Below are 13,608 nucleotides of genomic sequence, written 5' to 3' on the forward strand. Positions count from 1 at the left end.
ACATCTGGGTTATGTTAGAACATAGAACATAGAGCAGTACAGCACAGAACAGACCCTTCGGCCCACGATGTTGTGCCGTGCTTTATCTGAAACCAAGATCAAGCTATCCCACTCCCTATCATCCTGGTGTGCTCCATGTGCCTATCCAATAACCGCTTAAATGTTCCTAAAGTGTCTGACTCCTCTATCACTGCAGGCAGTCCATTCCACACCCCAACCACTCTCTGCGTAAAGAACCTACCTCTGGTATCCTTCCTATATCTCCCAATACGAACCCTATAGTTATGCCCCCTTGTAATAGCTCCATCCACCCGAAGAAATAGTCTTTGAACGTTCACTCTATCTATCCACTTCATCATTTTATAAACCTCTATTAAGTCTCCCCTCAGCCTCCTCCGCTCCAGAGAGAACAGCCCTAGCTCCCTCAACCTTTTCTCATAAGACCTGCCCTCCAAACCAGGCAGCATCCTGGTAAATCTCCTATGCACTCTTTCCAGCGCTTCCACATCCTTCTTATGGTGAGGTGACCAGAACTGCACACAATATTCCAAATGTGGTCTCACCAAGGTCCTGTACAATTGGAGCATAACCCCACGGCTCTTAAACTCCAACCCCCTGTTAATAAAAGCTAACACACTATCGGCCTTCTTCACAGCTCTATCCACTTGAGTGGCAACCTTTAGAGATCTGTGGATATGGACCCCAATATCTCTCTGTTCCTCCACAGTCTTCAGAACCCCACCTTTGACCCTGTAATCCACATTTAAATTAGTCCTACCAAAATGAATCACCTCACATTTCTCAGGGTTAAACTCCATTTGCCATTTTTCAGCCCAGCTTTGCATCCTATCTATGTCTCTTTGCAGCCTACAACAGCCCTCCACCTCATCCACTACTCCACCAATCTTGGTGTCATCAGCAAATTTACTGATCCACCCTTCAGCCCCCTCCTCTAAGTCATTAATAAAAATCACAAAGAACAGAGGACCAAGCACTGATCCCTGTGGCACTCCGTTAGCAACCTGCCTCCAGTCCGAACACTTTCCATCCACCACCACCCTCTGTCTTCGATCAGATAGCCAGTTACCTATCCAATCGGCCAACTTTCCCTCTATCCCACAACTCCTTACTTTCATCATAAACCGACCATGGGGGACCTTATCAAACGCCTTACTAAAATCCATATATATGACATCAACTGCCCTACATTCATCAACACACTTAGTTACCTCCTCAAAAATTCAATCAAACTTCTGAGGCACGACTTGCCCTTCACGAATCCGTGCTGACTATCCCGGATTAACCTGCATATTTCTAAATGGTCGTAAATCCCAACCCTAAGGACCTTTTGCATCAATTTACCAACCACCGAAATAAGACTAACCGGTCTATAATTACCAGGGTCATTTCTATTCCCTTTCTTAAACAGAGGAACAACATTCGCCACTCTCCAGTCTTCTGGCACCATCCCCGTGGACAGTGAGGACCCAAAGATCAAAGCCAAAGGCTCTGCAATCTCATCCCTTGCCTCCCAAAGAATCCTAGGATATATTTCATCAGGCACAGGGGACATATTGACCTTCAGTTTATTCAAAACTGCCAGTACATCCTCCCTCCGAACATCTATTTCCTCCAGCCTATTAGCCTGTAACACCTTCTATTCCTCAAAACCATGGCCCCTCTCCTTGGTGAACACTGAAGAAAAGTATTCATTCATCACCTCGCCTATCTCTACTGACTCCATAAACAAGTTCCCACTTCTGTCCTTGACCGGCCCTAACCTCACCCTGGTCATTCTTTTATTCCTCACAGAAGAGTAAAAAGCCTTGGGGTTTTCCTTGATCCGACCCGCCAAGGACTTCTCATGTCCCCTCCGAGCTCTCCTCAGCCCCTTTTTCAGCTCATTCCTTGCTAACTTGTAACCCTCAATCGAGCCATATGAACCTTGTTTCCTCATTCCTACATAAGCTTCCCTCTTCCTTTTCACAAGACATTCCAACTCGTTCGTGAACCATGGTTCCCTCACTCGGTCATTTCCTCCCTGCCTGACAGGGACATACCTATCAAGGACACCCAGTATTTGTTCCTTGAAAAAGTTCCACTTTTCATTCGTGCCTTTCCCTGACAGTTTCTGTTCCCATCTTATGCCCCCTAATTCTTGCCTAATCGCATCATAATTACCTCTCCCCCCATTCTAAACCTTGCCCTGCCTTACGGCCCTATCCCTCTCCATTGCAATAACAAAAGACACCGAATTGTGGTCACTATCTCCAAAGTGCTCTCCCACAACCAAATCTAACACTTGGCCCAGTTCATTTCCCGGTACCAAATCCAATGTGGCCTCACCTCTTGTCGGCCAATCCACATATTGTGTCAGGAAACCCTCCTGCACGCACTGCACAAAAACTGCCCCAACCGAACTATTTGACCTACAAAGGTTCCAATCAATATTTGGAAAGTTAAAGTCCCCCATGACAACTACCCTGTGACCCCCACACATATCCATAATCTGCTTCGCAATTTCTTCCTCCACATCTCTATTACTATTTGGGGGCCTATAGTAAACTCCTAACAACGTGAACGCTCCTTTCCTATTTCTAACCTCAGCCCATATTACCTCAGTGTGGAGATCCCCCTCGAAGTGCCTTTCCGCAGCCGTTAAACTATCCTTGATTAACAATGCTACTCCTCCACCTCTTTTACCAGCTTCCCTACACTTACTGAAACATCTATTCCCCGGAACGTCCAACAACCATTCCTGTCCTTGTTCTACCCACGTCTCCATAATGGCCACAACATCGTAGTCCCAAGTACCAATCCACGCCAAGTTCATTTACCTTGTTCCGAATGCTCCTTGCATTGAAGTAGACACACTTCAACCCACCTTCCTGTCTCCCGGTTCCCACCCTTGACATTGATACCTTCCCCAATACCTCACCACCCTCAACACTGTCCACTGGAGTACAACTCCTTTTCCCACTCCCCTGACAAATTAGTTTAAACCCCCCTGAAGAGCCGTATCAAATTTCCGTCCCAGGATATTGGTGCCCTCTGTTTCAGGTGCACCCCGTCCTGTTTGTACAGGTCCGACCTTCCCCAGAATGTGTTCCAATTATCCACGTATCTGAAACCCTCCCTCCTACACCATCCCTGCAACCACATGTTTAACTGCACTCTCTCCCCGTTCCTCAACTCGCTATCACGTGGCACCGGTAACGTACCAGAGATGACCACATGTTTTGTTTTGGCTCTCAGCTTCCAGCCCAGCTCCCGAAGTTCCTGTTTTAAATCCCCATCCCTTCCTTACCTATGTCGTTGGTACCAATGTGTACCACGACTACCATGTTCAGTGAATTCAAAATCAAATAGGCACCAGAGAGGGGAACTGTCTTTCGCTTTACATTCTGTGGATTTACATCGAATGGAAGAGTAACAGCGATAGACAGAGATTAACGAGAGTGCAGAAACACAGCATTATCCTATTGGAGTAATCTGTTCTTTTTTACGGGTGTTAAAATCACAAATGATGGCGGTCGGTGCATGTGACGAGGTGGCCGAGTCGTTAAAACGATGGACTGCTGACCGATTGTCTTCTGCACAATCCCAACCTCATGCGTGGTGTATTTGCTTTGCCTCCTTATTGAGGGTGAACTGTTGGTTCCTTTAATGTTTTGAAGTTCACGGGACCAAGATGAAGTATGGACACAAAGTCTTGAGAGATGAGTCGGCCAGCACAATTCCATATTCCCATAATTCTAATCCCATGAGAAACTCGATGTGACAATCAAATGAAAATTGAAATCAGGGTACCAGCTTTGGGCAGGATTTTGTCACTCTGAACACATGTGGTTTCAGAAGCTCCAAAGCAGACACCAGCTTCATTTGCGGCAATCGTGGCAGATTTTGTCTTTCCAGAATCGTCAGCCATGAAAATTATTGCTGTATTACCTGGATTGGCCATGCTAAATTGGCACGTAGTGTCAGGTGGATTAGCACGGTAAATATGTGAGGTTACGGGGATACGGGCTGGGTGGGATTCTTCTCGGTGCAGGCTCGTGGGGCCGAGTGTTCTCCTTCCACACTGTGGGGTTTTATGAAGTTCGAGGCGGCAGTTTCACTTATCTGAGAACACTGACACAGCAGTTCCTTCTTTCTTCAGATTTTTCCCGAAAACCTGACTCCGCTAAGGTTCGGACCAACAACCTTTGAACATCTCACAAGACAATGACGAGCAGTCCAACATGTCAATCTTGGCGCCACAGAGACAGAGCTGCAGCATTCATTCACCATTCCCAGATGGGAATTTCTGACTTCGTCGAACAGATAGTTTAAACGTTCAGCAATTGGACAGTGACTGCATTTCAAAAATACTTTATCGGCATTAAAATAGTTTGGAACGTCCTGTGGTTCTCAAGCCCTCCGTATCCACAGGATCTGCTCGGATGAGGAGGATCGCAACAGACACCTCCAGACGCTGAAAGATGCCCTCATAAGAACAGGATATGGCGCTCGACTCATTGATCAACAGTTCCAACGCGCCACAGCGAAAAACCGCACCGACCTCCTCAGAAGACAAACACGGGACACAGTGGACAGAGTACCCTTCGTTGTCCAGTACTTCCCCGGAGCGGAGAAGCTACGGCATCTCCTCCGGAGCCTTCAACATGTCATTGTTGAAGACGAACATCTCGCCAAGGCCATCCCCACACCCCCACTTCTTGCCTTCAAACAACCGCACAACCTCAAACAGACCATTGTCCGCAGCAAACTACCCAGCCTTCAGGAGAACAGTGACCAAGACACCACACAACCCTGCCACAGCAACCTCTGCAAGACGTGCCGGATCATCGACACAGATGCCATCATCTCACGTGAGAACACCATCCACCAGGTACATGGTACCTACTCTTGCAACTCGGCCAACGTTGTCTACCTGATACGCTGCAAGAAAGGATGTCCCGAGGCATGGTACATTGGGGAAACTATGCAGACGCTGCGACAACGGATGAATGAACACCGCTCGACAATCACCAGGCAAGACTGTTCTCTTCCTGTTGGGGAGCACTTCAGCGGTCACGGGCATTCGGCCTCTGATATTCGGGTAAGCGTTCTCCAAGGCGGCCTTCGCGACACACGACAGCGCAGAGTCGCTGAGCAGAAACTGATAGCCAAGTTCCGCACACACGCGGACGGCCTCAACCGGGATATTGGGTTCATGTCACACTATTTGTAACGCCCACAGTTGCGTGAACCTGCAGAGTTTCACTGGCTGTCTTGTCTGGAGACAATACACATCTTTTTAGCCTGTCTTGATGCTGTCTCCACTCCCATTGTTTTGTTTCTTAAAGACTGGATTAGTTGTAAGTATTCGCATTGCAACCATTATTCATGTAAATTGAGTCTGTGTCTTTATAAGTTCTGTTTGTGAACTGAATTCCCACTCACCTGAAGAAGGGGCTCAGAGCCTCGAAAGCTTGTGTGGCTTTTGCTACCAAATAAACCTGTTGGACTTTAACCTGGTGTTGTCAAACTTCTTACTGTGTTTACCCCAGTCCAACGCCGGCATCTCCACGTTAAGGGTAAGATCCAGGCATGGATAGAGGATTGGCTGACTGGCAGAAGGCAGAGAGTGGGGATAAAGAGGTCTGTTTCAGGATGGCAGCCGATGTTGAGTGGTGTGCCTCAGGGATCAGTGCTGGGACCACAACTTTTCACCATATACATTAACAATTTGGAAGCAGGAAGTGAAAGCTCTGTTGCTAGGTTTGCAGATGATACAAAGATATGGAGAGGGACAGGTAGTATTGAGGAAGCAGGGAGGCTGCAGAAGGACTTGGACAGGCGAGGAGAGTGGGCAAAGAAGTGGCAGATGGAATACAATGTGGAAAAGTGTGAGGTTATGCACTTTGGAGGGAGGAATGGAGGCATAGACTATTTTCTAAATGGGAAAATGCTGACGAAATCAGAAGCGCAAAGGGAATTGGGAGTCATTGTTCAAGATTCTCTGAAGGTTAACTGGCAGGGTCAGTTGGCAGTTCGGAAGGCAAATGCAATGTTAGCATTCATGGCGAGAGGGATACAATACAAGAGCAGTGATGTACTTCTGAGGCTGTACAAGGCTCCAGTCACACCCCATTTGCAGTATTGTGAGCAGCTTTGGGCCCCGTATCTAAGGAAGGATGTGCTGGCCTTGGAAAGGGCCCAGAGGAGGTTCACAAGAATGATCCCTGGAATGAAAAGCTTGTCATATGAGGAACGGTTGAGGACTCTGGGTCTGCACTCATTGGAGTTCACAAGGATGAGGGGGGACCTTGTTGAAACTTATAGGATACTGTGAGGCCTGGATAGAGTGGACATGGAGAGGTTATTTCCAAAATCAGGAAAAACTAGAACCAGAGGGCACAATCTCAGGCTAAAGGGACGATCCTTTAAAAAATAGATGTGGAGTAATTTCTTCAGCCAGAGACTGGTGAATCTGTGGAACTCTTTGTCGCAGAAGGGTGTGGAGGCCAAGTCATTGAGTGTTTTTTAAGACAGAGATAGATAGACTTGATTAATAAGGGGACCAGGGATTATGGGGAAAAGGCAGGAGAATGGGAAAGAGAAAAATATCAGTCATGATTGGCGGACCAGACTCGATTGTCCGAGTGGCCTAATTCTGCTCCGATAACTTATGGTCTCACACGCTGTATCAGAGTGAGTAAATCCCACACACACACACTGTATCAGAGAGTGAGTAAATCCCCCACACACACACTGTATCAGAGAGTGAGTAAATCCCACATTCACACACAGTATCAGAGAGTGAGTAAATCCCACACTCACACACTGTATCAGAGAGTGAGTAAATCCCACACTCTCACACTGTGTCAGAGAGTGAGTAAATCCCACACTCTCACACTGTATCCGAGAGTGAGTAAATCCCACACTCACACTGTAACCGAGAGTGAGTAAATCCCACACTCACACTGTATCAGAGAGTGAGTAAATCCCACACTCACGCTGTATCCGAGAGTGAGTAAATCCCACATTCACACACTGCATCAGAGAGTGAGTAAATCCCACACTCACACTGTATCAGAGAGTGAGTAAATCCCACACTCACACAATGCATCAGAGAGTGAGTAAATCCCACACTCACACACTGTATCAGAGAGTGAGTAAATCCCACACACACACACTGTATCAGAGAGTGAGTAAATCCCACACTCACACACTGTATCAGAGAGTGAGTAAATCCCACACTCACACACTATCAGAGAGTGAGTAATTCCCACACTCACACACTGTATCAGAGAGTGAGTAAATCCCACACTCACACACTGTATCAGAGAGTGAGTAAATCCCACACTCACACACTGTATCAGAGAGTGAGTAAATCCCACACTCACACACTGTATCACAGAGTGAGTAAATCCCACACTCACGCTGTATCCGAGAGTGAGTAAATCCTACATTGACACACTGCATCAGAGAGTGAGTAAATCCCACACTCACAGTGTATCAGAGAGTGAGTAAATCCCACATTCACACACAGTATCAGAGAGTGAGTAAATCCCACACTCACACACTGTATCAGAGAGTGAGTAAATCCCACACTCTCACACTGTGTCAGAGAGTGAGTAAATCCCACACTCACGCTGTATCCGAGAGTGAGTAAATCCCACACTCACACTGTATCCGAGAGTGAGTAAATCCCACACTGCATCAGAGAGTGAGTAAATCCCACACTCACACACCGGATCAGAGAGTGAGTAAATCCCACACTCACGCTGTATCAGAGAGTGAGTAAACCCCACACTCACACACTGTATCAGAGAGTGAGTAAATCCCACACTCACACACTGTATCAGAGAGTGAGTAAATCCCACACTCACACACTGTATCAGAGAGTGAGTAAATCCCACACACACTGTATCAGAGAGTGAGTAAATCCCACACTCACACACTGTATCAGAGAGTGAGTAAATCCCACACTCACACACTGTATCAGAGAGTGAGTAAATCCCACACACACACACGGTATCAGAGAGTGAGTAAATCCCACACTCACACTGTATCAGAGAGTGAGTAAATCCCACACTCACACACTGTATCAGAGAGTGAGTAAATCCCACACTCACACACTGTATCAGAGAGTGAGTAAACCCCACACTCACACACTGTATCAGAGAGTGAGTAAACCCCACACTCACACACTGTATCAGAGAGTGAGTAAATCCCACACACACACAGTGTTAGAGAGTGAGTAAATCCCACACACACACAGTGTTAGAGAATGAGTAAATCCCACACACACACAGTGTTAGAGAGTGAGTAAATCCCACACACACACAGTGTTAGAGAGTGGGTAAATCCCACACTCACACACTGTATCAGAGAGTGAGTAAATCCCACACTCACACACTGTATCAGAGAGTGAGTAAATCCCACACTCACACACTGTATCAGAGAGTGAGTAAATCCCACACACACACTGTATCAGAGAGTGAGTAAATCCCACACACACACTGTATCAGAGTGAGTAAATCCCACACACACACTGTATCAGAGAGTGAGTAAATCTCACACACACATACTGTGTTAGAGAGTGAGTAAATCCCACACTCACACACTGTGTTCGAGAGTGAGTAAATCCCCCCCACACACACTGTGTTAGAGAGTGAGTAAATCCCACACACACACACTGTGTTAGAGAGTGAGTAAATCCCACACTCACACACTTTACCAGAGATTCACAGTTCCTGAAGGAATCCCACACTCCCGCACAGTCCCTCTGTGGAGAACGGTCCCTCACACCCACAGTCAGGGGACATTTCCCGGTGGATGTTTACACACTGACAAACTGGCGCTGGAGATTCTTTGTAAAATGTATTTCCTGATTTAGTAAGGAGGCTTGTGATTGGGGGAACCACCTCAATCAGATTGGTCTGTTTTCATATTCACTCAAATGAATCCCTGATAAGTGACTGTAATAACTTTCAAAATGTCCAATCACAATCATTGCTTTCCCAATTCCTCATTAGCATAGTTCTGTGGGACTGTCTATTTAATCAGCGCTCGGAAGGGGTTTGCTTTTTTTCTGCGTGAAATTGAAGATGGCTGATGAGAAGAAACCAACATCGAAACCAGCTCCCAAGAAGGGAGCGAAGAAAGTGATTAAGAAACCGGGAACAAAGGGCGGCAAGAAGCGGCGAAAGTCGAGGAAGGAGAGTTACTCCATCTACATCTACAAAGTGATGAAGCAGGTTCACCCCGACACCGGCATCTCCTCCAAAGCCATGAGCATCATGAACTCGTTCGTGAACGATATTTTCGAGCGCATCGCGGGTGAGGCTTCCCGCCTGGCCCATTACAACAAGCGCAGCACCATCAGCTCCCGGGAGATCCAGACCGCCGTGCGCCTGCTGCTGCCCGGAGAACTGGCCAAGCACGCCGTGTCGGAAGGGACAAAGGCGGTGACCAAGTACACCAGCTCCAAGTAAAACTCCCCCATGGACTGAAAAACACCCCAAACACAACGGCTCTTTTAAGAGCCACCCACAATCTCTGTGAAAAAGCTGCGCCATCTTTTCCCTTATTGAGTGAATGAGAAATGTCTTTCTGGAGGATAGAGATTCGTCCCATTCCGGAATGCTGTGAATGGGACTTCATATCCGCCCCTCACACACACTTTCACATTGAAGGGACAATCAAACTGAACTGAGAGCAGATTTTAAATCCCAGTCTGGGGATCGTCACGGACAATGGGCAGAAAAAATATCAGGAGGTAATTATTTAAATTTGATTATAACTATATTCAGAGTTTCACGACTCTGAATTAAATTATTATTTTTTTCTCGGGCGATCTGGGAGCCGCTCCCGGAACAGAGTAAAAGCGGGAATGAAGAGGTTATTCTCGGGCTGATCTGTTTATTCCGCAGCTTTCCCAGAGGGCGGAATCACTGAGATTTCTGCACACACAGGACCTGAGTCCATTGCAGCGCTTTTCAGATCTGTCTCCCCCAGGCCCTCCTCCTTCTCCGGTGACAAAGCTGCCTTGTTCCACCGGCGGGATAGAGTCAGGGATTCTCTCCGCACTTCCCATTGTAACATTCTCGGCCGCTTTCAGGGGATAGGATCAGAAATCAGCCGTTTCTCTCTGTCCCTGTGAAGCCTGTGTGAAGGAGTTGGTTGGTGATCTCTTTGGTTCTGCTTTTTTCACTGAGCTGAGATTTGCTCCGTTTTAAATTGCGGAACGGGGTCTGATTACCGCGGGTTATAGATAAGAGATTGAGAAATTCAAACTGTTCCTACAATAGCGCCAGGATTCTGAGAGGGAAAATACAATAAACAGATTATAAAGTGTGAGATTGAAATAGTTTCCTGAACATTCAGGCGTTCCGTTATTTTTTATTTTTTTCTGCACTGAAATTGGCGGGTTTTTCCAATTTGAAAATGTGAACCAATCAAACCCTCCCATTTCTTCGACCTGGCACTCCGATTGGTTAAGAATGTGATTGAAATGTGAGTGACCAATCAGAGCTAGAGTCTGGCTGCAGCCTCACAAACCGCTCACAATGATTATTAATAGCGATTAAACTGACGGAATCTGGATTTGAGATATTAAATGTACTTTGTTTCCCAGACAAATGTTTGACAGATCCAAAACAAACGTGATATTTCCTCCACACAAGTTACAGGGGAAATTGTCGCCAACTCCTTCTCACACACAGTCCGTACATTGTCACTGACAGCTCAGAGACACAGACAGCTGATCAATTCCACAGACCCAAACAGCAGGAGAGACAGATGATGTGCCTATTTGACAGCTCGTTCTCGTACCAGAATGGTCGAGTGGTTAAGGCTTAAGATCCAATGGCCATATGTCTGCGTGGGTTCAAACCCCACGCCTGCTAAATGAATTTTTAACACTACAGTCTGCACCCTCTCCTTTCCTTCTCCCCTCTACTCTGTGAACGGTATGATTCGTCCGTTTTACGCAAGAAGCAATACCTTTCACTGTATACCAATACATCAAATCAAACTCAGTGCCATTGATAGGGGGATCCATAAATCCCAGTCCAAATTCTCACCTAATATTGGATCATCACTGTGTCAATCCCACAATAGAGCAGCCACAGCTCCAAATTCAATATCTGATCAAACTGACAAATGGTTTTCGGTTAAAAGTTACACAATGCACCTTAATAATGTACACTGAGATTCGAGTTAAATACCACCCACATCAGGGGTTTAAAAGTGGCCCATAGTTTGTATCCTCACAAATACATTCGATACAAAGCCTAATCTCAAATACATTCTCAGATTGAGATATTCTGAGAGCTCGTATAACCTGAGATACAAATTCAGATTCCAGTTGAAAACTCACCCAGATTATGAAACTTAAAGTTACAACATCAATTTGATTACTTTGAATTGAACTATAGTTTATTAACTAATCCTAACTCCCCACTCACACTGAGCCAGATGGACGATACTACATGAATTCCAGACTGAGTTTCCTTTTACATTCATGTCAAAATTCTTCCTCAGAATCAGGCTGAGTGTCACAGATCAAATCAGTGTGAACAACCTGAGTGAAGCTTGCATAGCAATCCAGTATCAGATTGAAGGATACATTATCTTTTACAATTGTGTTCAGAGTGACACAGATTTAATGTTGGGCCGAAATTCACATACATTGTTTGCTTCAAACCTACCACATCAGTGGCCTGTTGTTTTGCTGGAAATTTATATAGAATGAATCCAAACTTATAAATAGATTGAAGATTACATGATGAATCCCATGCTCACATTGAGTCATAGACTCTGACATACACACGATAATTCTCAAACATGTGCTCAGTGTTAGATGAATGAATCTCATGCTGCACACACAGCACCAGGGACTGAAAGTTACATCTGATTATAACACTTACATAGCAGTATCCCAGACACTGAGTACCAGTGACAGATTCAGAATGATCCCACACTCACACACATTATGACAGTCTGACCAATACATATGATTTGCACCCTTTAGAAACAGCAGCAGATATACTCAGATGCTGAATGAACCCCAAATCACGTATGGTACCAGAGAGAGAAACATAAATCCTACCCTAATATTCCATCTTTGTGACAGATCAGAATGCCTGCCAAACTCATACAATTTCAGAGAATACTGAATACTGCACTCGTGTGGTACCAGAAAGATTCCTATTCAGAATTGTGTTTAAATTCATATACAATAGCACTGACTGATGGTCACACACACAAACACACACACGCTAACTGAAATGGAGTCTTTAAGCCAAAGGTAGATAGATTGTTGATAAGCAAAGAGGTAAAAGGTATTAAGGTTAGGCAGGAGTGTGGAGTCGATGTTCAAATCAGATCAGCCATGATGTTATAGAATGGAGGAGCAGACTCGAGTGGTCTATTCCTGCTCATATTTTGAATGTTCACACATGCTATTCTTAAGAGATTCAGAATGAGTCCCAAATTCACTTGCAGTATCAGAAAGTAACTGATAGACTTGCTCAACTACTGTTCCAAACACAGGTTCAAATAATGATGCAACATGCATCCTGCAGCAAAAAATGCAAGATACATATGGTACAGATATATTGCACCAGTGAATGACAGATACAGAATGAATCCAGCCACAATGAAGGAACAGCGATATATTCCCAAGTGAGAATGGTAAGTGACTTGGAGGGGAAGGTCCATTTAATGGTGTTTCCATGAGTCAACTGTTCTTGTTCTTCTCTAGGCGGTAGTGCTCTTTGGTTTGAAAGATGCGACTGAAGGAACATTTGTGAGTTCCAGTAGCTCATCTTGGAGGTAGTAAGTACTGCTGCCACTGTGTGTCAGTGGTCAAGGGCATGTGTGTTTACAGATGGGATGTCAATCATGAGGGATGCTTTGTCCGGGATGGTGTCAAACCTCTTGAGTGTTGCTGGTGCTGCATTAACCCAGGCAAGTGGAGATTAATCCATCATACTCGTGATTTGTGCCTGGTAGATGGTGAACAGTGTTTGGCAGTCAGGATCTTTGTTACTCACCGTGGGATTCTGTGTCTCTGACCTGCCTTGTAGCCCTTGTATTACATCGCTAGTCCAATTGAAGGTAATCACAAAGATATTGATATAATTTCATTTAATGTCAAGGGACAATGGTTAGATTCTCTCTTGCTGGAAATGGTCTTTGTCTGGTACATGTGTGGTGTGATTGTTATTTGCCACATCTCAGCCCAAGCTTGGATACTGTCCAGTTCTTGCTGCATTTGGGAATCGTCTACTTCGGTAACTGAAGAGTCCTGAATGGTGCTAAACATTGCACAGTCATCAGCGAGCATCTCCAATTCTGACCTTATGGTGGAAGGGTCTGGGACAGTAACTTGACAAACTCGGGAAATGGTCTCCTGAGGATGAAATGACTGACCACCACAACCATCTGGCTTTATGCTGGATCAAGTTCCAACCAGTGGAGAGGTTTCCATGATTCCCATCGACTTTGCTTTTGCTGAGGATCCTTGATGCTGAACTCGGTCAAATCCTGTTTTGATGTCAAGGGCAGTCACTCTCATCTCATCTCAGAGGATAGTTAGTCAGTGGAATTCCC

The 13,608-nt window shown here is 45.6% G+C and overlaps 1 long non-coding RNA gene and 1 pseudogene across 1 annotated transcript in view; one reads left to right on the top strand and one right to left on the bottom strand.

Moving 5' to 3' along the window:
- The window catches only part of LOC144485434 (uncharacterized), a 664,084-nt gene that overhangs the window by 530,058 nt on the left and 120,418 nt on the right, over window positions 1–13,608 (bottom strand). The window lies entirely within an intron of this gene.
- On the top strand, window positions 9,099–9,558 carry LOC144485408 (histone H2B pseudogene; annotated as a pseudogene).

The sequence above is a fragment of the Mustelus asterias genome, unplaced genomic scaffold, assembly GCF_964213995.1.
Source record: "Mustelus asterias unplaced genomic scaffold, sMusAst1.hap1.1 HAP1_SCAFFOLD_194, whole genome shotgun sequence".
NCBI lineage: Eukaryota > Metazoa > Chordata > Chondrichthyes > Carcharhiniformes > Triakidae > Mustelus > Mustelus asterias.